The sequence below is a fragment of the Loxodonta africana genome, chromosome 25 (assembly GCF_030014295.1).
Source record: "Loxodonta africana isolate mLoxAfr1 chromosome 25, mLoxAfr1.hap2, whole genome shotgun sequence".
Taxonomy (NCBI): Eukaryota; Metazoa; Chordata; class Mammalia; order Proboscidea; family Elephantidae; genus Loxodonta; species Loxodonta africana.
Window position 1 is genome coordinate 6,914,145 of NC_087366.1, and position 21,447 is coordinate 6,935,591.

Below are 21,447 nucleotides of genomic sequence, written 5' to 3' on the forward strand. Positions count from 1 at the left end.
TTATGTAGGAAGACAAAGGAGATGCCCTCTTATTTTTATTAGATTCTACCTAAACACTTTTAAAACACTCCAGGACTCTACTTCCAAATCCATAATCCCTAGTGTTATAGACTGAATCACATCCTCAAAAAAGATAATGAAGCTCTACCCCTATACCTGGGAATGTGACCAGTTTGGAAATAGGATTTTTCTTTTATGCTAACAAGTCATACCAGAGAATGGTGAGCTCTAAACCGAATCTCTTCTGAGTGATGTCTTATAAAGAGACACACACACAGGCGGAAACAGATGCCATGTGGAGATGCATCTATAAGATGCCAAGGAATGCCAAGAAATGCCCAGGGCTAAAGAGGCAGAAAGGAGTCCAGATGGTGCAAGGGTTAAGTGCTCAGCTGTGAACTGAAAGGTTCTTGGTTCGAACCCACCAGTCTCTCTGTGGACAAAGAGACCTGGTGATCTGCTCCTGTAAAGATTACAGCGTAGGAAACCCTATGGGGCAATTCTACCCTGTCATATAATATAAGGTCGCTATGAAACGGAATCGATTGGATGGTACACAACAACAACAGAAGCAGAAAGAAATGAGGATCTGCCCCTAGAGACCACAGAGACAGAGAGAACCCAGCCCTGCTGATGCCCTGAATTGGGACTCCTAGCCTCCAAAACTGTGGAACAGTAATTCCTATTCTTTAAAGCCATCCACTTGTGGTGTTTTTTGTTATGAAAGCCATAATAAACTACAATACTTAACCAGTGGAAATGTAATGCAAGCAAGTCGAGAAAAAGCTTAACAGGTAATTTTTTAAGGGGAAAAATTTATACCGCATAAAATTGTTTATAACTGACAAGTAAATATCTATTTATAGTAGAAACAAATTAATCAGTTTTAAAAATGTAAACCTAGTAAAGCCTCAGTTCTTAACTCTGACGATAACAACAATCATAATCCCTTCTTACAAATTCTAACTTTTTATTGCTCATGTAATAAACATGCTATTTTTGTTATTCTTAGGTGCCATTGAGTCAGCTCTGACTCATAGTGACCCTGTGTAGGTCAGAAGGAAACACGGCCCAATCCTGCACCATTCTTACAATCGTTACCGTGTTTGAGCCCATTATTGCAGCCACTGAGTCAATCCATCTCGCTGAGGATCCTTTTTTTTGCTGACCCTCTACCATACCAAGCATGAGTCCTTCTCTACGAACATATATATTTTATTTGACACAAAAATGCTATGAGGTAGAAAGACAAGAATTATTCACTCCATTTTACATATGAGACATACTTTTCACAAAAGATGTCAAATACTTGTGTTCGGGGAACATACCTAATAATTAGTAAGAGAGGCTTCAAGAGTCTACAAAAATAAGATGGGCCAACTTTGGAACCAAGTAACGTTTTTTGTCTTTTCATCGTCTCTAATATACTAACATTTCTAATTCATTGCTGGCAAAATCTACTCTATTTTAAGAAAGAATATGAGAATGAGCCAAATTTAAAATGTGGAGATACTATAAAGTTGATTTTATATATATAGAAAAACATTCAAGAAACTTATTTCCCAATGGCTTTGCAAGGTCAAATTGTATAGGATATGAAATAAAGACCTAGTCTTCTCATGTAGATTTTTGCTCTCATCTCTCTGTTCCTTTATCAATTCCCCAGGTCCTTGAACCAATGGCATTAATACCTGAGATAGCCATTAATTGGTTCAGCAGTCCTCAAACCAGAGCAAGAGCATACCCAGTGCACAGGGCCAATCAATTTATTCATATATATATATATATATATATATATATATATATATATATATAATTTTTATTGTGCTGTGAGTGAAAGTTTACAAATCAAGTCAGTCTCTCACACAAAAACCCATATACACCTTGCTACACACTCCCGATTACTCCCTCCCTAATGAGACAGCCTGCCTTCTCCCTCCACTCTCTTTTTTTGTGTCCTTTTCGCCAGCTTCTAACCCCCTCCACCCTCTCATCTCCCCTCCAGGCAGGAGGTACCAACGCAGTCTCAAGTGTCCACCTGATCCAAGAAGCTCACTCCTCACCAGCATCCCTCTAACCCATTATCCAGTCCAATCCATGTCTGAAGAGTTGGCTTCGGGAATGGTTCCTGTCCTGGGCCAGCAGAAGGTCTGGGGCCATGACCACCCGGGTCCTTCCAGTCTCAGTCAGACCATTAAGTCTGGTCTTATGAGAATTTGGGGTCTGCATCCCACTGCTCTCCTGCTCCCTCAGGGATTCTCTGTTGTGTTCCCTGTCAGGGCAGTCATCGATTGTAGCCGGGCACCATCTAGTTCTTCTGGTCTCAGGATGATGTGGTCTCTGGTTATGTGGCCCTTTCTGTCTCTTGGGCTCATAATTACCTTGTGTCTTTGGTGTTCTTCATTCTCCTTTTGCTCCAGGTGGGTTTAGATCAATTGATGCATCTTAGATAGCTGCTTGCTAGCGTTTAAGACCCCAGATGCCACTCTTCAAAGTGGGATGCAGAATGTTTTCTTAATAGATTTTATTATGCCAATTGACTTAGATGTTCCCGGAAACCATGGTCCCCAGACCCCTGCCCCTGCTACGCTGGCCTTTGAAGCATTCAGTTTATTCAGGAAACTTCTTTGCTTTTGGTTTAGTCCAATTGTGCTGACCTCCCCTGTATTGTGTGCTGTCTTTCCCTTCACCTAAAGTAGTTCTTATCTACTAATTGTCTGATGTCCCCTCCCACCCTCCTCCCTCCTCCTCTGGTAACCACAAAAGAATGTTTTCTTCTCAGTTTAAACTATTTCTCAAGATCTTATAATAGAGGTCTTATACTATATTTGTCCTTTTGCAACTGACTAATTTTACTTAGCATAATGCCTTCCAGGTTCCTCCATGTTAAGAAATATTTCACAGATTCCTCACTGTTCTTTATCAATGCATAGTATTCCATTGTGTGAAAATACCATAATTTATTTATCCATTCATCCATTGATGGGCACCTTGGTTGCTTCCACATTTTTGCTATTATAAACAGTGCTGCAATAAACATGGGTGTGCATATATCTGTTCGTGTAAAGGCTTTTATTTCTCTGGGATATATTCCAAGGAGTAGGATTGCTGGATCGTATGGTAGTTCTATTTTTAGCTTTTTAAAGAAGCGCCAAATCAATTTCCAAAGCGGTTGTACCATTTTGCATCCCCACCAATGTATAAGTGTTCCAATCTCTCCATAGCCTCTCCACTCCACATTTATTATTTTGTGTTTTTTGGATTAATGCCAGCCTTGTTGGAGTGAGATGAAATCTCATTCTAGGTTTGATCTGCATTTCTCTAATGACAAATGATCATGAACATTTCCTGATATATCTGTTAGCTACCTGAATGTCTTCTTTAGCGAAGTGTCTATTCATATCTTTTCCCCATTTTTTAATTGGGTTATTTGTCTTTTTTGCAGTTGAGTTTTTGCAGTGTCGTGTAGATTTTAGAGATCAAGTGCTGATCAGAAATGTCATAGCTAAAAAAATTTCTTTAGATGAGCATAGGTGTTTGATTGTAGGAGCTCCCAGTTATCTAGTTTTTCTTCTGCTTTCTTTATAATGTTTTGTATACTGTTTATGCCATGGATTAGGGCTCCTAACATTGTCCCTATTTTTTCTCCCACGATCTTTGTCATTTTAGATTTTATATTTAGGTCTTTGATCCATTTTGAGTTAGTTTTTGTGCATGGAGTGACGTATGGGTCTTGTTTCATTTTTTTTTTGCAGATGGATATCCAGTTATGCCAATACCATTTGTTAAAAACACTATCTATTCCCCATTTAGCTGTTTCGGGGCCTTTGTCAAATATCAACTGCTCATATGTGGATGGAATTTTGTCTGGATTCTCAATTCTGTTCCATTGGTCCATGTATCTGTTGTCGTACCCATACCAGACTGTTTTGACTACTGTGGCGGTAAAATAGGTTCTAAAATTAGGTAAAGTAGGGCCTCCTACTTTGTTCTCCTTTTTCAGTAATGCCTTATTTATCTGGGGCCTCTTTCCCTTCCATATGAAATTGGTGATTTGTTTCTCCATCTCATTAAAGAATGTCCTTGGGATTTGGATCGGAATTGCATTAAATGTATAGATCGTTTTTGGTAGAATAGACATTTTTATAATGTTAAGTCTTCTAAGTCTTCCTAGCCACGAGTAAGGTATGTTCTTCCACTTAGGTAAGTCTCTTTTGGTTTCTTGCAGAAGTGTACTGTAGTTTTCTTTGTATAAGTCTTTTACATCTCTGGTGGTAAGATTTATTCCAAAGTATTTTATCTTCTTGGGGGCTACTGTAAATGGCATTGATTTGGTGATTTCATCTTCCATGTTCTTTTTGTTGGTGTAGAGGAATCCAACTGATTTTTGTATGTTTATCTTGTATCCCGATACTCTGCTGAACTCTTCTTAGTTTCAGTAGTTTTCTGGAGGATTCCTAGGGTTTTCTGTGTATAAGATCATGTCATCTGCAAATAGAAATACGTTTACTTCTTCCTTGCCAATCTAGATGTCCTTTATTTCTTTATCTAGCCTAATTGCTCTGGCTAGGACTTCCAGCACAATGATGAATAAGAGTGGTGATAAAGGGCATCCTTGTCTCGTTTCCGATCTCAGTGGGAATGTTTTCAGGCTCTCTCTAGTTAGGGTGATGTTGGCTGTTGGCTTTGTATAAATGCCCTTTATTATGTTGAGAAATTTTCCTTCTATTCCTATTTTGCTGAGAGTTTTTATCATGAATGTTGAACTTTGTCAAATGCCTTCTCTGCATCAATTGATAAAATCATGCGATTCTTGTCTTTTGTTTTATTTATGTGGTGGATTACATTAATTGTTTTTCCAATGTTGAGCCATCCTACATACCTGGTATGAATCCCACTTGGTCATGGTGAATTATTTGTTTGATATGTTGTTAAATTCTATTGGCTAGAATTTTGGTGAGGATTTTTGCATCCACCTTCATGAGGGATATAGGTCTATAATTTTCTTTTCCTGTGGTGTCTTTACCTGGTTTTGGTATCCAGAATATGGTGGCTTCATAGAATGTGTTTGGCAGTATTCCGTCCTTTCCTATGCTCTGAAATACCTATAGTAGTAGTGGTGTTAACTCTTCTCTGAAAGTTTGGTAGAACTCTGCAGTGAAGCCGTCTGGACCAGGGCTTTTTTTGTTGGGGGTTTTTCGATTACCTTTTCAATCTCTTTTTTTGTTATGGGTCTATTTAGTTGTTCTTCCTCTGTTTGTATCAGTTTATGTACGTAGTGTGTTTCTAGGAACTCATCCATTTCTTCTAAGTTTTCAAATTTGTTTGTGTATAGTTTTTCGTAGTAATCTGATATAATTCTTTTAATTTCATTGGGTCTGTTGTAATATCGCCCATCTTATTTCTTTTTCAGGTTATTTGCTTCCTCTCCTGTTTTTCTTTTGTCATTTTGGCCAGTGGTTTATTACTTTTGTTGAGTTTTTCAACAAATCAGCTTTTGGTCTTGTTAATTCTTTCAATTGTTTTTATTATTTGTTTCCTTCTGGTGCCTGATGGATTCTTTTGTTGCTCTCTTTCTATTTGTTCAAGTTCTAGGGATAATTCTTTGTGTTTGTCCCTTTCTTCTTTTTGGATGTGTGCATGTATTGATATAAATTGGCCTCTGAGCACTGCTTTTGCTGTATCCCAAAGGTTCTGATAGGAAGTGTTTTCATTCTCATTGGATTCTATGAATTTGTTTATTCCATCCTTAATGTCTTCTATAATCCAGTCTTTTTTGAGCAGGGTATTGTTCAGTTTCCAAGTGTTTGATTTCTTTTCCCTGCTTTTCCTGTTATTGATTTCCACTTTTATGGCCTTATGGTCAGAGAAGATGCTTTGTAATATTTCAATGTTTTGGATTCTGCTGAAGCTTGCTTTATGACCTAATATGTGGTCTATTCTAGAGAATGTTCCTTGTGCACTAGAAAAGAAAGTACACTTGGTTGCTGTTGGGTGGAGTGCTCTATATATGTCTACGAGGTCAAGTTGGTTGATTGTGGCATTTAGATCTTCCTTGTATTTATTGAGCTTCTTTCTGGATGTGCTGTCCTTCATCGACAGTGGTGTGTTGAAGTCTCCTACTATTATTGTGGAGCTGTCTATCTCACTTTTCAATGCTGATAGAGTTTGTTTTATGTATCTTGCAGCCCTGTCATTGGGTGCATAAATATTTAATATGGTTGTATCTTCTTGTTTTTTTTGTCCCTTTAATCATTATATAGTGCCCTTCCTTATCCTTTTTGATGGATTTAACCTTAAATCTATTTTGTCAGAAATTAATATTGTCACTCCTGCTGGGTTTTGATTGTTGTTTGCTTGATATATTTTTTTCCATCCTTTGAGTTTTAGTTTGTTTGTGTCTCTAAGTCTAAGGTGTGTCTCTTGTAGGCAGCATACAGATGGATCTTGTTTTTTAATCCATCCTGCCACTCTCTCTTTATTGGTGCACTTAGTCCATTTCCATTCAGGGTAATTATGGATAGGTATGATGTCTTTTTTTGTGTGATGTTGACAGTTTCTTTTTCCCACTTGATTTTATGTGCTGAGTAGATTTTCTTTCTGTATTGTCCTTTCCTCATATTTGTTGTTGTTGATTTTGTTCCTGCTGAGTCTCTATTTTTAGCTTGTATTTTGTTTTGATGAGTAGGATAGTTTGTCTCCTTTGTGGTTACCTTCTTATTTACCCCTATTTTTCTAAATTTAAAACTAACTTTTATTTCTTTGTATCACCATATCTTCCTCTCCATATGGAAGGTGTATGATTACATTTCTTAGTCCCTGTTTATTATTTTAATGTTGTCTTCTTTTATATAATAACATCGCTGTTACCCTTTTTGGGGCTTTTTTTATAGTCTTGCTTTGTTTTTTTGGATTTCTCCATCTGGGTTGACTTCTGGTTGCTCTGTCCAGTGTTCTAGTCTTGGCTTGATACCTGATACTATTAATTTTCTCACCAAAGAACTCCCTTTAGTATTTCTTGCAGTTTTGGTTTGGTTTTTACAAAATTCCTCAACTTGTGTTTATCTGGAAATGTCTTAATTTCACCTTCATATTTAAGAGACAGTTTTGATGGATATATGATTCTTGGCAGGCTGTTTTTTCGTTCAGTTTTTTGAATATGTCATCCCATTGCCTTCTTGCCTGCATGGTTTCTGCCGAGTAGTCTGAGCTTATTCTTATTGTCTCTCCTTTGTAGATGACTTTTTGTTTATCCCTCACTGCTCTTAAAATTCTCTTTATCTTTGGTTTTGGCAAGCTTGATTATAATATGTCTTGGTGACTTTCTTTTAAGATCTACCTTATGTGGAGTTTGATGAGCATCTTGGATATATATCTTCTCCTTTTTCACAGTATCAGGGAAGTTTTCTACCAAGACATCTTCAACAATTTTCTCTGTATTTTCTGTTATCCCTCCCTGTCCTGGTACTCCAATCACTCACAGGTTATTTCTCTTGATAGAGTCCTACATGATTCTTAAGGTTTCTTCACTTTTTAAATTCTTTTATCTGATTTTTCTTCGAATAAATGAGTGCCAAGTGATTTATCTTTGAGTTCAGAAATTCTAGCTTCTACTCGCTCAGTTCTGCTCCTCTGACTTTCTATTGACTTCTCTACTTCTGTAATTTTATTGTTAATCTTCTGAATTTCTGATTGCTGCCTGTCTATAGATTTTTCCAGCTTATTAAACTTTTCATTATGTTCCTGAATAATCTTTCTAATCGCTACAGTTACTTTATCTGTGTGTTCCTTGGCTTGTTCTGTATATTGCCTCTTTTCCTTCCTGATTTCTTGAAGGGTTCTGTATATTAAACTTTTGTATTCTGCATCTGGTAATTCCTGGAATGCACTTTCATCTAAAAGATCCCTGGGTTCTTTGTTTTGATAGCCTGTTGAGGTGATCATGGTCTGTTTCTTTAAGTGGCGTTATATTGACTGTTGTCTCTGATCCATCTATAAGTTATTGCATTAGTTTATGCTTGCTTACTGTGTCATAGCTGCTTGCTTTGTTTTGTTTTGGTATACCCCTATGGGTTGCTTGAGTGAGCTAGCTTGATTATTTTCACCTTGGGATCTCTGGTGTCCTATCCCCAGCTGGCTAGAGCTGTTATCAGGTATATCAGTGTAGGAGTCCATTCAGTTTTCTTGTATGAATTCAGCTCAGGTTTCCAGGTAGCTGATCATCAAGTGTGTGGTACAGGCTCCGTCCTACAGTCTTAGAGGGGCAGGGGTGATTGGTGTATATACCGGTATCTGATTGCAGCAGGGGGTCATGCTCTGAACAAGGCAGGGGGCTAAGAACTGACCCCCAAGTGTCTCTGAGGAAAATGCACTCTGTTCCCTAAAGCATGCAGGTGGGTGGGTTCTGCAGTGGGACCACGGGCACCCAAAGTTTTTGCTTGTAAGGACTGGGAGGTACCAGTTATCTTTGAACCCTTGTCACAGGTGGCTGGGTGACCTGAGTGAAGCTACCAGTCCTTAGGTCCCTGATGTGTGTAGGTGAGGACCTTGTTTAATAGGCAAAGCAATGTCAAATGTCAAACACCCACCTTTCCACCACACAGCTGAAATGGTTGGAGTTTACCAACTAGGGCCTAGTCTCCCAAAATAGGCCCACACAGGTCCGTGCAGAAGAGAAAAGTGCTCAAGGTCCATGGACGGTTTATGCCTACACAGGAGCTGTTTCTGTCCTGAGCTCCCCCAGTTAATGGAACTAGCAAATTATCTTTTCCCCTAGTTGCAAATTTTTTCTTTCCCAAGGCCTGGAGGATGGCTCTAGGTGCTTACCAGGGTCCATCTCAGACCCAGAGATTCAGCCGCTGAAGCCGGCTTGGGGGTGAGGGGTGCACATTAAAATATATGCAAGTACTTAGCTTTTGCCAAGAGGGCCGGTCTCCTCAGGTTCTGGAGGTTTGAGTGGGCTGTGTGGCTGGCTGCTTCTCCCTGAGGAAACTGTGTTGAATGCTAGTACCAGCCTGCTGCCACTGCCGCTGCTGCCACCACCACCGGCGCTACCCAGGGAATGGTGCTGGAGGGCTCCCAACAATTCTGATCCGGTAACCCCTCTCCACTTCTGAACAGCCTCTTCCCCCCCGCCCCACCGCCGCCCCTCAGTTCATTGTCTAAGCTTGCCTTTGATGCTCAGGGCTCCCAGCTTATCACAAATATACTTGTTTCACTTGTTTTTTTTGGTCTTTGTTGTAAAGAGGGCTTGACAGAAGCATCTGTCTATTCCGCCATCTTGGCTCTGCACAATTTATTCTTTGTTCATTCATTTGTTTATTCATTCACTCATTCAACACATGCTGCTGCTCTGTTGAATGATAGCCAGCACTATTCTACAGAGAATTCCTCAGGAAAAGTCAGGATAGTTTATAGTGCAGCAGTTTGCAAAGAGTGGTCCATGGAAACATGGGGGTTCCCTGTATCCCTTCAGGAGACCCCTAAGGTCAAAACTATTGCCATTGTAATCTAAGACATTGTTTGCCTTCCGCACTGTGCTGGCATTTAACTGATGGTGCAAAAGCAACTGTGGGTAATATTTCTGGCACCCTAGCATGAATCAAGGTAGTGAAACCCAACTGTTCTGGTAGACTTTGTATTCTGGGCCTGACATGCACTTACAAGGAAAAGAATTTTCCGGTTTCATTTTAAAATGTCCTTGATGAAGAAGTAAAAAATATTAATTTTCTTAAATCTTAACCCTTGAGTATAAGTTTTTTTTTTAATATCCCATGTGATAAAATGAGAAGTAGGCATAACACACTGAAGTATGATGTTTGTCTCAAGGGAAAACATTTGTGTGATTTAGTTGCATTGCTGGCTAGCTATTCATTTCGTAGATCATCATGAAATAAACTATGGCTACGTAGATTTGACTCTACTTTGAGGAGGCAGCTCTTCCGCAGTCATCTTTTGAAGGCACTGGTGAAAAACAAGTCTCCAGGAATTGAAGGAATATCAATTGAGATGTTTCCACAAACAGATGCAGCGCTGGAGGTGCTCACTCGTCTATGCAAAGAAATATGGAAGACAGCTCCCTGGCCAACTGACTGGAAGAGATCCATATTTATGCCTATTCCCAAGAAAGGTGATCCAACTGAATGTGGAAATTATAGAACAATATCATTAATATCACACACAAGCAAAATTTTGCTGAAGCTCATTCAAAAACAGCTGCAGCAGTACATCTACAGGGAACTGGCAGAAATTAAGGCCAGTTTCAGAAGAGGACATGGAACCAGGGATATCATTGCTGATGTCAGATGGATCCTGGCTGAAAGCAGAGAATACCAGAAGGATGTTTACCTGTGTTTTATTGACTATGCAAAGGCATTCAACTGTGTGGATCGTAACAAACTATGGATAACACTGAGAAGAATGGGAATTCCAGAACACTTAATTGTGCTCATGAGAAACCTTTACAAAGATCAAGAGGCAGTTGTTCAGACAGAACAAGGGGATACTGATTGGTTTAAAATCAGGAAAGGTGTGCGTCAGGGTTGTATTCTTTCACCATACCTATTTAATCTGTATGCTGAGCAAATAATCCGAGAAGCTGGACTATATGAAGAAGAGTGGGGCATCAGGATTGGAGGAAGACTCATTAACACCCTGCGTTATGCAGATGACACAACCTTGCTTGCTGAAAGTGAAGAGGACTTGAAGCACTTACTGATGAAGATCAAAGACCACGGCCTTCAGTATGGATTACACCTCAACATAAAGAGAACAAAATCCTCACAACTGGACCAATGAGCAACATAATGAGTAACAGAGAAAAGATTGAAGTTGTCAAGGATTTCATTTTACTTGGATCCATGATCAACAGCCATGGAAGCAGCAGTCAAGAAATTAAAAGATGCATTGCATCGGGCAAATCTGCTGCAAAGGACCTCTTCAAAGTGTTGAAGAACAAAGATGTCACCCTGAAGACTAAGGTGGGCCTGACCCAAGCCATGGTATTTTCAATCACATCATATGCATGTGAAAGCTGGACAATGAATAAGGAAGACCGAAGAAGAATTGATGCCCTTGAATTGTGGTGTTTGCGAAGAATATTGAATATACCATGGACTGCCAAAAGAATGAACAAATCTGTCTTGGAGGAAGTGTGGCCACAATGCTCCTTAGAGGCAAGGGTGGCGAGACTGCGTCTTACATATTTTGGACATGTTGTCAGGAGGGATCAGTACCTGGAGAAGGACATCATGCTTGGCAGAGTACAGGGTCAGCGGAAAAGAGGAAGACCCTCAACAAGGTGGATTGACACAGTGGCTGCAACAATGAGCTCAAGCATAGTAATGATTGTAGGGATGGTGCAAGACCGGGCAGCGTTTTGTTCTGTTGTGCATAGGGTCGCTATGAGTCGGAACCAACTCGACGGCGCCTAACAACAACAACATGTAGATTTGAGTATCTGGCAGGTATTTTCTTTAAAATAAAGGAAATGAGTCTGTCACTTCAAGGGAAACAACAAATAGTGTATCTTGCCAATGATAAAACTTGAGCTTTCAAATAAACACTAGAATTTTGGAAAACTTATATTTGCCACCATGAACCTAGAAGTTTCTGAATACTTAAAGACTTTATGATGAGCTTGGTGGTGATATTAATAAATTTGAATTGTGTAATGAAATAGGTCAGCATTTAGAAGATCTGTATAACTCAGTGAGCCAATACTCTTCAAACGACCAGTGCATGATATTATAAACCATCTCTTACATGGGTAAGAGATCCACTCAAAGTGCAAAATAAACCAATGGATTTTGTTGTAAAAGAATACAAAAAGTTTAGATTTCACACTGCAACAATCCTTTAAAAAACCTCCGCTTGTTGAGCTGGTGTGTACTATCAATGGATAATATGCATAAGTATCTAAAAATCTATTAAAATACTCCCCTCCTCTTCCAACTACGTATCAGTGTGAGGCTAAATTTCCTTTACATACTTCAACTCATATGGCAATAGATTGAGTGCAGATGCAGACATGAGAATCCAGCTATCTTCAATCAAGCCAGGTACTAAAAAGAGTTGCAAAAATGTGAAATAATGACTCATCCCACCACATTTTTTTTTTTTAGAAATATTTATGTCTCATAATATTTATGTCAACATATAACAGGTCTCTTCATTTAAATGAATTAATAATTTTTTTTAATTTTCTGTTTTAATTATTATTATGGTAAAAAACAATAGATATAACTCACATAAACAAAAACTCTTTGAGGTTCTGAGACCCCATATAGTGGTTACGAGCACAAACCTTAGAATTAGAGATGAGTTTGAGTATCATTTTTAATACTTACTTGTGTGACTATGGATGGATGAGTACTAACCCTCTCTAAATCTCAATTTCCTCATACAAAAAAATGGAGACGACACTAGCTTCTTCAATGGATTGTTGTAAGTTTTAAAGAAAATAATATATACCAAGTCCTTGGCATGTAACAACAGAAAACACTGTTGACATTGAGTCAGTTTCGACTCATGGTGACCTCATGTGTAACAGAGAAGAACTGCTCCACAGAGTTTTCTTGGCTGTAGTAATTGTGGAAGCAGACAGCCACGCAACACTGGGTGGGTTTGAACTGCCAACCTTTCATTTAGAAGTCAAGCGCAAACCATTTGCACCACCCAGGGACCTGGCATGTAACAAGTGCTCAGTACATGAACGCTCTTATTGTTACATCCCTAAGTCACAGGGTCACTATATGACAGAAACGTAATGGACAGTATTATAAAATCTAAAAGAAAAAAAGTTTCAAGAAAAGGGATTTGTCAATGGTGTCAAAATGTGGAGAGATGATGAGTAAGTCCTTGGTGAACTTTGGAGAGGTCAGTTTGAGGAGCAAGGCAGTATCAAGCACCAGATTGCAGTGGGCTAAGATAAGTGATATGAGGAAGTGAAGGCTGGGAATACAGCCTTCCCATTCCCAGCAGTTCACACAGCTTATTACTTCTGTGGAACATGCTTAGCGATCTCCTAGACCATGGAACCTAAACTAAACAATTAAGTGAGAGTCCCTGCAGACAGAAGTGCCCTTGCAGGAGTATATCAGAAAGGGACCTAAGTCAGTTTAGGGGTGTTTCTTTCTTATTATAATCATCATATTCTTCCTTATATTACCATTACATGTGGGCCAATATTTTACCTCCACTCACTCCCTCTTGATGGAATTTATGACACTAGCTTCATCTATTATAATGCCTTACCCACAGTAGATGCAAAGTAAAAACTCTAAATTGAACTGAATAAGTAACATCTATGCAAAATGGCGCAAAATGGTGACCTAGACAAGTGCAAGGCATATGGCTACCAGGGCTAATGCTAGAAAATTTCCTCAGCTGCCCTTGAACTACTGCATACATTTAATTTGTTGTCCTGGTTTCCATGACAAGTTCTTTTGGTAGGCCCATAATCTCTTAACGGCAAGGACATGGCTTTTATTTCTCTGTGTGTATTTATGCAATGAAATTTTTACTTTATGCTATTAAAGTCCTACTACTCTTTGCCGTTTTGGCCTGTTAATGGCCTTAGTAACAGGCTGCATTTATAATTTTGACTAGGTCTGAACTTGGATGGTCTATATATGACACACAATTAAACTTTATTAATTTGAATATTACTAATTCAGAATTTGCCCTATTCAGGTGTATGATTAAGTTTGCTTTTCTGATCTTTAGGAGAAAAGATTTTATAAATAAATTCATACTCTGAGCTAGATCACTTTGGTATTTTTTATAAATTAGTTAAAACAATAGACCACTTTTCAAGCTTTCAATCTCTCTTCACCTTTAAAATAAGCTAAACGGTTGGAATTCAAACAGTGAGATCATTAGAATCAACTGGGGAGATTTTAAAAACGCAGATTCTAAGTTCTGAACCAGAATCTCAGGAATAAAACCATAATTATATAAATTTAAAAAGCTCCCTAGTAATTCTTATGATTAACCAAGATTGAGAACCACTGATCTAACTTGTTTTTAAAGACCCTCTTTTAGTCAATTTAGCCTAAAATATGGTAACAAATTACTCCAGGATTTCAATGATTTCAAGAAAAAAGTCTACTTCTTGTTCATGTTACACATTCACTGCGATTCAGCTGCTACTCTGCTCCGTCCTACCGTCTTCGTTCCAGGGCCCAGGCTGATGCAGCAGCTTCATCAGAAACTTTGTCCATCTATCACAGAGGGAAAAGAGATATGGCAAACCACGAGTTAGCTCTTAAAGCTTTTGGTAAGAAGTGATACATGTCACTTCCACCCATATTTCCTTGAACAAAATATGTCACAGGGTCACTCCTGAGTTCAACAGAGTATGGTTGTACAATCTGCAAGCAGGAAGAGGAAACAAATAGTTGAGATAAACAATACAATCTAACACTGGTACCTCCAACTCTAAAAATTCTATAATTTGACTCCCATACGGACATCAAAATTGATGTTGAACATAAAAATATGCATTTTACAATGATTCCCATAATAGTTTGTTAACCCAGAATTTTAATTTGGATCCCTTAAATGCAGATCCTAAGACTGATATCTTAGTTTTCAAATGCCTCTATAACAGATTACCAAAAACTTGGTAGCTTAAAGCAATGCAAATTTATTCTCTTACAGTTCTGGAGGTCTGAAATCCAAAATGAGTTTTAGGGAGCTAAAATCAAGGCGCTGTCTGGACCGGTTCTTTCTGGAGGCTCCAAGAGAGAATTTGTTCCTTGACTCTTCCACTTCTAGAGGTTGCCAGCATTTCTTGGCTTGTGGCCACATCACTCCAACCTCTTGCTTCTGCTGTCACATTTCCTACCTCCTCTTTTGTAGTCAAATGTCCCTCTGTTTCTGTCTCCCTACATCTCAAGATCTTTAACTTAGTCACATCTTCAAAGTGTCTTTTGCAATACAAGGTTCTGGGGATGGGAGTATGGCCATATCGGGGGCTATTATTAAGCCTAGGGGCACTGGTAGCACAATGTTGAAGCTCTCAGCACAAACTGAAAGGTTGGTGGTTTGAACCCACCCCATAGCTCCACAGGAGAAAGACCTAGCAATCTGCTCCCATAAAGATTACAGCCTAGAAAACCCTATGTGGTATTTCTATTCTGTCACAGGGGGTTGCTATGAGTTGAAATCAACTCAATGGCACCTGACAACAACATTATTCAACGTACCACAAAAGGTAAACCCAGGAAGCACATGTCGGGAAATCAGGAAAGTGAGATAGGGAAGGGAGAAGAGCCAACAAAGGGCAACAGGGGCTCAATCCTGTTGGACACCCTCTGAGAAACCTTGTGAGACAAACCTCAGGACCCTCTCACCAGAGGACAGGAAGGCTGGGCATTTGTCCCTCCCCATTGATTAAGAGTTGCCTCCTAAGGGGTTTTCTCCCTCAAACTTTCTGGTTTTGCCTTTACTGCAGAGCAAGCTCTAGTAACACTAGAAAAACCTAAGGACGAGAAAGGGAAAGAGGCAGGTACTTTAGGTGAGAACCAGAAGGTGAGGACTGTCCGCAGGTGCAAGAAAACTCAGGTGGGCCAGGGGACACAGGTGGAGCATCAATATCTAGTTCAGAGCTGACCTCTATTTGTTGTTATACATTTTATCATCAGATATTTCATTTCTTTAAGTCAATCTGTCCTGTCCCACAGTTAGTCCAAATTGGTGCCTTTTTCCTGTATTCACTGTTAGCACTTAGTAATGCCGTATGTTTCACTTTGAGTGCTAACTCACATTAAATGTGGCATCTGCCTGAAACATGAGTTGAGAAGGACCTGAGGGTAGGCTTGGTGGACAGCAATCATCTAAGGATAACTTCCATCTTAGTTATTAGAAAATTATTACCTAAACTTCTATTATATTGCTGCTATAACAGAAGTACCACAAGTGGACGTCTTTAACAAACAGGAATTTATTCTCTCACACTTTAGGAGGCTTAGAAGTTCTAATTCAGGGCGCCAGCTCTAGGGGACAGCTTTCTCTCTCTGTCAGCTCTAAGGGAAGGTCTTTGCCTCTTTTCAACATTTGCGGCCCCAGCATTCCTTGGAAATCTCCATATGTCTTGGCATCAATCTTCCCCTGAGTCTAGGAACTTCTCAACATAGGGACCCCAGGTCCAAAGAACGCCCTCCACTCCTGGCTCTTCCTTCTTGGTGGTAATAAGACCCTCTCCTCTCCACTCACTTCTGTCTTTTATATCTCAAAAGAGACTGACTCAAGATACAACTTAATCCTGTAGATTGTGTCCTGCCTCATTAATATAGCTGCTTCTAATCCTGCCTCATTTACATCATTTTAATCCTGCCTCATTTACATCATAGAGGTTGGAATTTACAACACATAGGATAATTAGATCACAAAATGGAGGGTAACCACATAATACTGGGAATCATGGCCTAGCCAAGTTGACACACATTTTTGAGGGACATAATTCAATCCATAACACCTTCCATGAACAAAGAATAGGGAACAATGTGCATAAATACTGTTGACTTAAAAGTTTGTATATTTATTTAGATTACTCAGGATGAGATGAAGTTTGGGTAATAATTGATCTGATTTCTATATATTTAAGCAACATGTAGGGAGTAGGAAGTTAGCATATAACTCATTGGTTCAGGGAAATCCTATTATCAAGAAAAGATACTCCCCTACCCTTAAGGATGGAATTAGTACATCATCTCTCTATAGAAAAGGAATAGAAATAATTTCACATGCAAATGATCCTGTTGTTAGGAAACAGAAACTTAAGAAGAAATAAATGAGTTTGTGTTTTGCCCTGTTATTTTTCATTCCCAAACTCCTTATTAGGACTGTTCTTGCTGTTCTGACTTCTGTGAATAACAAGCAAACCTTTAGCAAACACCCACCTCCAGCCTTGCCTCTTCATCTGTCAACTGTTAAACAGGTCTTATGGGAGGCACAAGCTTGCATAGCCTCATTTTTTTATTCAATAAAAGGTGACTTTTGCAGCTTCCCTAGCTTAGATTTTATCTCCAATTTGGACCCCAGCTTCATTAACCAAATTTTAACCCAACCAGGTATATAGATTCTCAGTCTAGCTTTGACTGATTGAAGATAGCTAACTCTGTGTCTTCAGGGTCTGACCCTTCTGAGCCCACATTCTATTTATGGCCTCCACCTGATACCAGCCTTTCTGTTTCCTGCCCAAGGTTTCGCAGCCTAGTGAGCTCCTGACATTCCCTGACCTTTAGTCAGCTTATCACAAAAATTAGACCAAATAGCCAACCCCTCAGGGAAAAACAAATGTGAAGCGTCCTCCTTTTTCTTTTTTTTTTTTTTTTAATGGAGAAAGGCATCTTTACGCCCTGCTCAGAATTCAGCAGGAGAGTGCTACTAAGAACATTTTCTCTTTTTCCACAGGAAATGAAAACTTTAAAAACTTGTAGCCCCTGAGTGCTTTCATAAGACAATAAGATTTATGATCCAGCCATCACTTAGCCAAAAGCAACTTTTTAAAAGGCTTAAGATATTTGATAGAGGATGATTATAAATGTATTTCAGCTCTCACCAGTGACATTTAAATTATGCAAACTTCTCTGGGTCCTCTGTGAGAGGATCTCACATGAATCTGAAAGTGCTGCCAATTCGATGTGTGTCAAGGGCGCATGCTCTGGAGTCCAACCTTCCCCAGATGTGAAACTTTCACCAAGCCACTAAACCTCTGAAAGCATCAATGTCTTCATTTGTTAAATGGGGATAATAATAACATCAGTGGTATGGAGTTTCTGTGAAAATCACGTACATAAATAAAAACACATAGGTATAGTGTTTGACTCATTTCTTTTTAGTAGAAAAGCAGAGAACTACTTTTATTTATAAAGACCAAACCAAAGGCTAATGAAAAATTATAAAACTGCATTATTAGAAGTGTTTCTTAATTTAGTAATGGTGGTAGTTTTAAAACGTGGCCTCAAAATTCTTCGATACTCCTCCTATTAAGAGGTGGAGGTCAGTGTCCTACCTGGAAACCCTTGTGGTGTAGTGGTTAAGAGTTCGGCTACTAACCCAAAGGTTGGCAGTTCAAATCCACCAGGTGCTCCTTGGAAACCACACAGGGCAGCTCTACTCTGTCCTATAGGGTAGCTATAAGCTGGAATTGTCTCAACGGCAACGGGTCCCTGGAGAAGAACATCATGCTGGTTAAAATAGAGGGTCAGTGAAAAAGGGGAAGACCCTCAATGAGAAGGATTACTACAGTGGCTGCGACAATGGGCTTAAGCATAACAATTCTCAGGATGGCTCAGGATTGTGCAGTGTTTTGTTTTCTTGTACTTGGGGTTGCTATGAGACAGAACAAACTCGATGACACCTAACAACAACAGCCACACTACTTAGCACCATTTGAGACAGTGGGTTTCAAATTTGTGTGATAAAAATCACCTTGGATGTCTGATTCCAAAGCCCTTCCATAGAGATCCTGACACAGTAGGTGTGTATTTTTTGAAAAGCACTTCAGGAGATTCTGATACTGATGGGATTTTTTTTTTTTAATGTGTTGAAAAATACTCTTGGAAGGGGGATACTCAGACCAAACCCATTGTCATCAAGTTGTTTCCAACTCACAGTGACCCTACAGGACAGAGTAGAACTGCCCCCATAGGGTCTCCAAGGCTATAATCTTTACAGAAACAGACTGCCACATCTTTTTTCCCATGGAGTGGCTGGTGGGTTTGAATTGCCAATCTTTTGGTTGGCAGCCAAGCACTTAACCGCTGTGTCACCGGGTCTCCTTGGAGGGGGTATAGAGTACACAAAAGAAGAATGCTTTCAAGCTTCTGCCCTTGTGATGGTTAAGGTCATGTGTCAACTTGGCTGGGCCATAACTCTCAGTGGTTTAGCAGTCATATGAGTTTGTGATCACTTTCATTCATGATGAGGTTTGATATATTGTGATCACCCCCAGGATAGGATTTGCTGTGAGTAGCCAATCAGTTGAAAGGAGTTTCCTTGGGTGTGTGGACTGCATCGAATATAAGTGGATATTCTGGCAAAGTTTGTGAGCTTTTTTTGCTCTGGATCCTGCAGCTGGCTTCTGTTTGTCTGACCTCCAGTTTTTGTGACTTGAGCTAGCATCTTACCTGTGGTCTTGCCTGCCGATCTTGGGATTCACCAATCTTTGCAGCCTGTGAGCAAAAGCCCTGTTCTCAGACCTGCAACTACGTGAATCAGAAGAAGACTCTATCTTGACCCATGGACTTGGGATGTTTCAGTCTCTACAACCACATAAGCCATTTCCTTGATATAAATCTCTATTCGTATATATATTTATACGCTTTGCCAGTTTTGCTTCTCTAGAGAACCCAGCCTAAGTGGGAAAAAAAAAGACATACCCTAAATCAAAAGCCAAACCATTATCATCGAGTTGATTCCAACTCATAGCAACCCTGCAGGACACAGTAGAACTGCTCCATAGGCTTTCCAAGGAGCAACTGGTGGATTTGAACAGGCAACGTTTTTGTTAGTAGCCTGAGCTCTTAGCCACTGCATCACCAGAACTGATGTAATGTGTTCTGCTGACTTGCTTGATGCCTGTTATCCCTTCTCCAATTTCTGTTATCCAATTTCTCCCATTTGCAATGGAAATGTCTAGCTTGTGCCTGTTGCACCACTGTACTTTAGAAGCAGATAAGTTCCATTCCAGATTTCACAGATGAAGAGGAATTTTTGGATTTTGGAGTTGATTTAAGACTTTTGCTATGATATGATGGAGTGAATATGTTTACATGTGGCAAGGACATGAATTTGGGGGGGCCAAAGGGTGGAATGTAATGGATTAAATTGCGTCACCCCAAAATGTGTGTCAGCTTGGCTAGTCCATGATTCCCAGTATTGTGTGATCGTCCAACATTATGTCATCTGATATGATTTTCCTATGTGTTAAAAATCCTATATCTATGATGTTAATGAGGTGGGATTAGGGGCAGCTAGGTTAATGAGGCAGGAATTAATCTACAAGATTAGGTTGTATCTTAAACCATTCTCTTCTGAGATATAAAAGAGAGAATCGAGCAGAAAGATATGGGGACCTCATACCACCAAGAAACCAGAGCCAGAAGAACAGTGCACTCTTTGGATCAAGGGTCCTTGTGCTGAGAAGCTCTTAGTCCAGGGAAAGATTAATGACAAGGATTTTCCTCCAGAGCCATTAGAGACAGAAAGCCTTCTCCTGGTGCTAATGCCTTGAATTTGTACTTCTAGCCTACTAGACTGTCAGAAAATAAATTTCTCTTTGTTAAAGTCAGCCACTTGTGGTATTTTTGTTATAGCAGTACTAGATAACTAAGACAACCCTCAAGTAACTTAATTTGAGTTAATAGAAAAGACATTTCTGTGAAACAAAATAAAGATACCGTTTAGGTTTCACGTTGTACTTTGGGTTCTAATCCACTAAAGCCAATCTATTTCTTCTTTAATCTGAAAAATTAGGCCCAGAGCCTGAGGTTTTTCTAACTGGCCAAGGTGCTTCAGCAATTTACTCATTCATGGATCCGATTAACAAGGTTAAGTTGCAACTTATCTGAGAAATGTATTATATAGAATAAGTGAAGAATTTAATGTCTTCAAGTTTAATGTTACTTTTCAGAAAGATTAAAGGGGAGCTCTCTGCTTCACAAGGAATGACTAGCCCAGAAAGAGACTAAATATCCCAGGAAGCTTCTCAGTAAAATTACAAGGGGTAAAGTGGTGTGGATTAAATATTAATAAGTTCTTTCCCCATCTGTCTGATCTCTTCCTCCTTCTTTATGTTCTTAGTTGTTGTTGTTGTTGCTGTTGTTAGGTGCTGTTGAGTCAGTTCCAACTTATAGTGACCCCATGTACAACAGAATGAAACATTGCCCGGTCCTGCACTATCCTCACAATTGTTGCTATGTTTGAGCTATTGTTCTAGCCGCAATGACAATCCATGTCATTAAAGTCCTCTTCTTTTTCGCTGATGCTCTACTTTACCAAGTATGATGTCCTTCTCCAGGGACTGATCCCTCCGGATAACACGTCCAAAGTACATGAGACGAAATCTTGCCATCCTTGATTCAAAGGAGCACTCTGGCTCTACTTCTTCCAAGACAGAATTCTTCATTTCTCCTGGCAGTTCATGGTATATTCAATTTTCTTCACCAATACCATAATTCAAATGCATCAATTCTTCCTCGGTTTTCCTTATTCATTGTCCATCTTTTGTATGCATAAGTAGTGATTGAAAATACTGTGGCTTGGGTCAGGCACACCTTGGTCCTCAAAGTGACTTCTTTGCTTTGAACACTTTAAAGAGGTCTTTTGCACCAGATTTGCCCAGTGCAATACATCATTTGATTTCTTGACTGCTATTTCCATGAGCTTGGGCTGTGGATCCAAGTAAAATGAAATCCTTGACAACTTCAATCCTTTCTC